Source organism: Narcine bancroftii, chromosome 8 (genome assembly GCF_036971445.1).
Source record: "Narcine bancroftii isolate sNarBan1 chromosome 8, sNarBan1.hap1, whole genome shotgun sequence".
In the NCBI taxonomy this organism is placed as follows: domain Eukaryota; kingdom Metazoa; phylum Chordata; class Chondrichthyes; order Torpediniformes; family Narcinidae; genus Narcine; species Narcine bancroftii.
Window position 1 is genome coordinate 47,410,761 of NC_091476.1, and position 8,200 is coordinate 47,418,960.

Sequence of the window (8,200 nt, forward strand, 5' to 3'; positions counted from 1 at the left end):
ACAGCCCCATTGATTTTAATCCCAAAACTTGTTCTGGATCATCAATATCAATCAAGCTCTGACAGATTCCCATTCCTGTTTCCATTCTTCTTCTCAGATATCCTCTTCTTAGGTGAAGAGTGCCTTTCAACAGCTGTATCAGGCAGAGAATTAGCAAAGATTAAAGCATCCTAAATCATTCTCAAAAAATTGTGATTGAAAATTACCATAAAAATTTTTCAATACTGCAGGATATCTAAAAGAAAATTTATAACCTTTTCTCCAAAGCACCTCTTTAGCAGAATTAAACTCTTTACATCTCCTAATAATTTCTTTTTAAAAATTTTTAAAATTTTTTCACACTATGAACCATACTGACCAAAATACACACAAACATTTCCCTCAGTGTCATTTTCTCCCCTTTTCCTCCCTCCCTTCCATCCCTCTTTCACCCCCCTCCCCACTCACTCAACGTTCAACATATATGATACATTAAATCCATTAAACAATATCATCACACAATGAAAATAAACAAGAAATTTGTGTCTTCTACTTTTACATACTGGGTCAGTTCATTTTGCCTTCTTTTCCTTCTGTCATTTTAGGTGGTGAAGGTCCGCGGTAAGACTTCTCTGTTGTGTTCCATGTATGGTTCCCAAATTTGTTCGAATACTGTGATGTTATTTCTTAAATTATATGTTATTTTTTTTCCAATGGAATACATTTATTCATTTCTATGTACCATTGCTGTATTCTCAGGCTATCTACTTAACACAGATAAAGAATGAAACATGAGGAAAGCTATGCTCCGGAACTATGAGAAATACAATAAACATGAGGTTACGCATGATACAATATAATTGGTTACTCAGTCTATACTCCACACCCCAAAAGTTAAATAAATGGGACCCAACAGAATCAGACAGATGTTTTCGCTGTAAGAAGGAAACGGGAACAAAAGTAAATGCAATTTGGGCATGTGAGAAAGTGGAAAAGTTTTGGGAAGATCTAAACCAGGTATTAAATAAAATCACAAAAAGCAACATACCAAAAAATCCAGAGATATTTCTTCTAAGTATATAAGAAGTAAAGAACTTGGACTCGATTTGGATGGACCACAAAAAAGATTTATTATGATAGCCTTAGCTGTAGCAAAAAAATGTATTATGTCAACCTGGAAATTAGAAGATATCCTAATAATTTCTTGACTCAGATCTGGATAGAAAAAAACCTTATTTCCCTGTACCATCAATGGGGATTGATATCTACATGCATTCTGAACTGCTACTCTCAAAACAGTTCCTCTATCTTGATATTTTAGACATTGAATCAACACAGCTCGTGCTGGTTGACCTGGATATGGTTTACTCCTTAAAGCCCTATGAGCCCCATCCAACTCCAAACCTTCTGGAAAAAACTCCAATCCCAATGCCTCAGGAATCCATTTAAAAAAAAATTATTGAATCTGAATCTTCGATTCCTTAAGGAATTCCTACTATTTTAACATTATTTTGATGACTTTGATTTTCCAGAGAGTCTATCTTCTTCAATAAATCTTTCTTCTGAATCTCCCATTCAACAGAAGAATCTTCCACTTTCTCTATTTTCTGTTTATTACATTCCACTTGGTCCTTACAAACTTGAAAGGCACCTTCCATTTTCTTAAAATTATCTTGAACTGTGTCCATCAAATTCAAACATTTATTGACATCGCCTTTAACAGCAAAAATGTCCCTTTTAAGAGAAGAAACTTCATCAGAAATACTGTTCATTTTTTCAGTTATATTCATACATCCATGTTCCATCTGAGTAGATATTTGCATTGACATATTGCCCATTTGATGTGCCATTGATTCCAAAACAGTAAAAATAGCTTCAAAGTTAGTGCCCTCTCCTTGAGGCCTACCTTGTTTCTCTTCAACAACAATCAATGATTCTTCTTCCAATTCTTTTAATTCAGCCTTCGATTTAACCTTGCTTCTGATCTGGACCCCTACAGGTCCAGACCCAGTTTGTTCAGAACGCCGTTGACCCTCACTAACAGCCCAGACCTTATCCAGTAATTCCCAGACCCGCGACGCACCGTGCATGCCCGGCAACACAGAGGTCCATGCATGTATGTCTTCTGACATGCTGTCCTGAATCTCTGCGCCACTGGGACCCGCAGCAGCGCTGTGCGTCGGGTCCGTCGTGTACTCCAGTGATTTTGCAGCACTCCCAACATATGAAGAAAAAAAATTGGTATCCTGCCGCCATCTTGTGGTGGCACCGGGGTAATACTCAGCCAGGCTGGAGACCTTTGTTGCTTGCGTGGCTGTCCAGTTGACTCTGAGGATTCCATTTGATAAGTAGGCCTCACTTTTTCTTAACTTTTAAAATGAAGTTTCTTCTGAATCTGTATTTTTGATTTCTTTGTATTAGCTGGTATTACAGTCTTTAAACATTCAGATAACTTCAAAACAAACTTTTAAAACTTTTCCAAGTATTTCAATTCAGGTATTTTTTTAGTCCAACTGGGGGAATATGGAATTACACTTCTTCCTCCTTCGCCATCAGGCCACACCCCCCCTCCCCCCCCTTCTTCATGATTGCATTGGCATGGTGGCCCCAGGATAGATTTTCAGAGATGTTGACACCCAGGAATTTGAAGTCTTTATCCTTTTCCACTGCTGTCCCCTCAATGAGGACTGGTTTGTGTCCTCCTGGTTTCCCCTTCCTGAATACCATAATCAGCATGAAGCATGATCCTTTCCAGCCCTTAGATAACCAAGAATAAGCTTTACGCCCACAGGGGCATTAGCTTTGTTCATATAAAAAGAATGTCTCTGCAGCCACTGAGCAAATGCCTGACAGTGGCTGAACTTTAAAGTTTCTTTTGAAGTTCAAATCGTATTGAAGGGTTTTACTTTTGATCCTGGCTAGAGGTCAACTGACACAGTGCTAATCATCTCACGGGAAAGTCACGTTGGCTTTTTCCATCTATATATTCTCCTTGCTGCTTACATTGCCAGCAGACCTCCTCTCATGATAAAAACACAATGCTGGAGAGACTCAGCAGGCCAAACAGTGCACTCCACACAGCAAAGACAAAGACACACAACCAATGCCCTGTGCCCAAGCCCCCACCCCCCAACCCCACCAAGGCATGAGTCACATCTTGATGAAGGGCCCAAGCCCCAAAAGCTGGCCATGCACCTCCATCCCCACCACACAAAGCACAACGATCGACTTGCTGAGGGCCCCCCCCCCCCACCCCCAGCACTGTGCCTCCAATCGTGGTGTCTGCAGATTTGCAACAAATGAACTTTTAATGAAGAATGTCAACATATGACTGCGAAATCAGTTGACGCTTGCGAGCGGGTTCACAATCCAAATGGAGAGGGGAGTTGTGGTTGCCCGGCAAGGGAGAAGGGGCAACTCAGAGAGGGGGGGGGGAACATTTAGGGTTAAGGGAATTTTAGATGTGGGAATAGTGGAAATATTTTATGTTTTAGAAGTGTTGTCTTACAGTTTGTTCAAAAAAAGAAAGCAGAAATGGATAAGAAGGAAAGGTGGTGATGAGGAAGTGGAAATGAGAGGTAAACAAAGTATGAAATGGCCATGTTGAACTATATGACTATAAATATTAACGGAATACATAACCAAATCAAAAGGAAGAGGCTGTTAAATTTACTGAAGAAAGAAAAAATTGATGTAGCATTCATGCAGTAAACACATCTAATGGAAGTGTAACACAAGAAATTAAGGAGAGATTGGGTAGGGCACGTAACGGCAGCATCATATAATTCAAAAGCCTGAGGAGTAGCTATATTAATCAATAAAAATGTACCAATCAAAATAGAAGAGGAAATAATAGATCCAGCAGGGAGGTATGTAATGATAAAATGTCAGATATATTCAGAATTTTGGAATTTGCTCACTGTATATCCACCTAATGAAGAGGATCAAAAATTTATGCAAGATATCTTTTTGAAGATTGCAGATATGCAGGGGAATACACTGATAGGAGAGGACTTTAACCTTAATTTGGACTCAAAGATGGATAAAACTGGAAAAAAGACTAGCAGAAAGAACAAAGTAACCAAATTTATGGTTAAATCGATGCAGGAAATGCAACTTCTGGATATATGGAGGAGACAACACCCAAAGGAGAAGGAATACTCATATTATTCGGGTAGACATAAAACATACTCAAGGATAGATCTGTTCCTGTTGTCAGCCCACATCCGAGGGAGAGTTAGTAAAACGGAATATAAAGCTAGATTGTTATCGGATCACTCACCCCTGTTATTAGCAATAGAACTGGAGGACATCCCACCAAGAACATATAGATGGAGATTAAACTCCAGGCTACTTAAAAGACAGGATTTTAGAGAATTCATTGAGCGACAAATTAAAATGTACTTTGAAATAAATACGGAATCAGTGAAAGATAAATTTATACTTTGGGATGCAATGAAAGCGTTAATCAGAGGGCAGATAATAAATTATGTAACTAAGATGAAGAAGGACTACAATCGGGAAATAGAACAGCTGGAAAGGGAAATAGCAAGTACAGAAAAAGAATTAGCAATAAGGGAAGATACAACTAAAAGAAGAGAATTGGCAGACAAAAAATAAAATATGAAACACTACAAACATACAAGGTGGAGAAGAACATAATGAAGACAAAACAGAAGTATTATGAGCAAGGAGAAAAAAACGCACAAAATACTAGCTTGGCAGCTTAAGACAGAACAAACTAAAAGAATGGTATTGGCATCAAGGAAAAAGGACAAACAAATTACATGTAACTCAATGGAGATCAATGAAAACTTCAAGGAATTCTACGAGCAACAATATCAGACTGAGAACGAAGGGAAAGAAGACAAAATAGATGAGTTTCTAGCTAAAATTGAACTACTGAAATTGCAAGAAGAGGAGCAAAATAAATTAATAAAATCATTTGAAATAGAGGAAATACAGGATATATTAAAAAAACTACCGAACAATGAAACGCCAGGAGATGATAGACTCCCAATAGAATTCTATAAAACATTTAAAGACTTATTAATTCTTCCTCTCCTGGAAGTAATGAACCAGATTGAAGAAACACAGAACATGTCAGATTCATGCAAAACAGCAATAATTACAGTAATACCAAAGACAGGGAAAGATCCACTAACACCAGCATCGTATAGACCAATATCTCCACTTAACACAGATTATAAGATAATAGCTAAACTATTAGCAAACAGATTGGCCGACTGTGTACCAAAAATAGCAAAACTAGATCAAACTGGATTTATTAAGAAAAGACGAACAACGGACAATATCTGTAAGTTCATTAACTTAATCCATGCAGTACAAGGAAACAAGACGCCAACATGGCAGTTGCCTTAGACGCAGAGAAAGCCTTTGACAGAGTAGAATGGAATTATTCATTCAAAGTACTACAAAAATTCAACCTACCAGAGAAATATATTAATTGGATTAAAGCATTATATAAGAGACCATTGGCGAAAGTGACAGTAAATGGATATATATCAAACCAATTTAAATTAAGCAGATCAACAAGGCAGGGATGTCCACTATCTCCCTCACTGTTCGTGTTAGCTATAGAACCACTGGCAGAACTGATAAGAACAGAAAATAAAATAAGAGGGATAAAAATAAAAGAGAAGGAATATAAAATCAGTCTATTTGCAGATGACATTATAATGTACTTAACAGAACCAGAAATATCAATAAAAGAATTACATAAGAAATTGAAGGAATATGGAGAAGTATCGGGGTACAAGATAAACACAAATAAAAGTGAAGCAATGCCAATGAATAATGCAGATTTCACAAAGTTTAAGAAAGAATCACCATTTAGATGGCAAACACAAGCAATTTGACACTTAGGTATACAACTAGATAATAATCTAGGCCATCTATACAAACTAAATTATCAGCCATTAATGAAGAAATTACAAGACGACTTAGAAAATTGGAAAGACTTACCACTAATACTGATAGGAAGGGTAAATTGCTTTAAAATGAAAATCTTCCCAAAGATAAAATACCTATTTCATTCGTTACCAATTCACATGACAGAGAAATTCTTCAAGGAGCTAAAGAAAATAATAAGGAAATTCTTATGGAAAGGGGAAAATCAAGGATAGCGCTAGATAAATTAACAGAATGGTACAAACAAGGGGGCTTACAGCTACCAAACTTTAAGAATTATTATAGAGCAGCACAATTAAGATACCTATCAGATTTTTATCAAACAAGGGAAAAACCAGATTGGACCAGATTAGATCTAGATCAAATAGGGGAGAAGGTACCTGAACATATACTATATAAGTGGGATGAAAAGCTGGTGCAACATAGGAATTCACCAGTACTGCACCATCTGTTCAACATTTGGAAGAAGATTCACGTAGAAAGGAATAGAACAAATGATCAACTACCAAAATTAATATTGATGCAAAATCAACTAATCCCTTTCACAATAGATAACCTTTCCTTTAGAGAATGAGAGAGAATTAATATTGATGCAAAATCAACTAATCCCTTTCACAATAGATAACCTTTCCTTTAGAGAATGAGAGAGAAATGGGATCAAAAGAATAGAAAATTGTTTTTTGGGAAAGAAATTATTATCTTTTGAACAAATGAAGGACAAATATGGTATAACTCATGGTACAATTTTTGCATACCACCAACTGAAAACTTACTTGAAGGACAAATTGGGAAGCAGACTGAGGTTACCAGAAGGAAGCAATTTTGAATATGTGATTACAGACACAATGATAATTAAAAGATTTATAACAAACATGAACATCAAACTGCAAGAGAAAGAGAATGAGGAAACAAGCTGTAAACCCAAACAAAAATGGGATCAAGATCTAAACATAAAGATAAAGAATGAAACATGGGAAAAGCTATGCTCTGGAACTATGAGAAATACAATAAACATGAGGTTACGCATGATACAATATAATTGGTTACACAGGCTATACACCACGCCCCAAAAATTAAATAAATGGGACCCAACAGTATCAGACAGATGTTTTCGTTGCAAGAAGGAAACGGGAACAACAGTACATGCAATTTGAGCATGTGAGAAAGTGGAAAAGTTTTGGGAAGATCTAAACCAGGTATTAAATAAAATCACAAAAAGCAACATACCAAAAAATCCAGAGATCTTTCTTTTAAGTAATATAAGAAGTAAAATACTTGGACTCGATTTGGATGGACCACAAAAAAGATTTATTATGATAGCCTTAGCTGTAGCAAAAAAATGTATTATGTTAACCTGGAAATTAGAAGATAGCCTGAGAATGCAGCAATGGTACATAGAAATGAATAAATGGATTCCATTGAAAAAAATAACATATAATTTAAGAAATAACATCACAGTATTCGAACAAATTTGGGAATCGTATATTGAACACAACAGAGAAGTCCTACCACAGACCTCCACCACCTAAAATGACAGAAGGAGAAGACAACGAATGAACTGACCCAGTGTGTAAAAGTAGAAGACACAAATTTCTTGTTTATTTTCATTGTGTGATGACATTGTTTAATGGGTTTAATGTATCATATAGGTTGAATGTTGAGTGGGTGGGGAGGGGGGTGAAGGAGGGAGGGAAGGGAGAGGGAATAAAGGGGAGAAAATGACACTGTGTATATTCAAGAGGGAAATGTTTGTGTGTATTTTGGTTAGTATGGTTCATAGTGTGAAAAATAAAAAAATTAAAAAAAAGAATGTCAACATATGTACAGTACAGAACCTTTAATAAAGATACTCAACATACATTTTACTCCTACCCTTGCAGAAATCTGCCTTCTTGCATATCTGGAAATGCCTGCATTGGGATTCCCGCTTGGATACATTCAACCACTTACAAATAAGACAATTAAAGAAAACAATTCACAAACATCAGATGGACCCTGGAGTCTATATTCAAAGAGTGAAGCTACCTGGGCCCCTCTTGCAAGCGCAATCGAAAAGGCAAAAGTTATTATAAAATTCTACAAGAAGTTCCTTGTCACCTTCTTGCAATTGTTCAATGAATCCACTGCAGCTGTCCTTCCAATTTTACTGCTGCAGTTGTGGTTGAGAGAACCTGGTAAGGATCCTTCCACCTTGTCTCAAGTTTCTTTTTTAAATATATTTTTTAAATGAAGACATAATTCAGCCCTTCAAGCCCGTGCCACCCAATTAACACTTCATTGACCTACATCC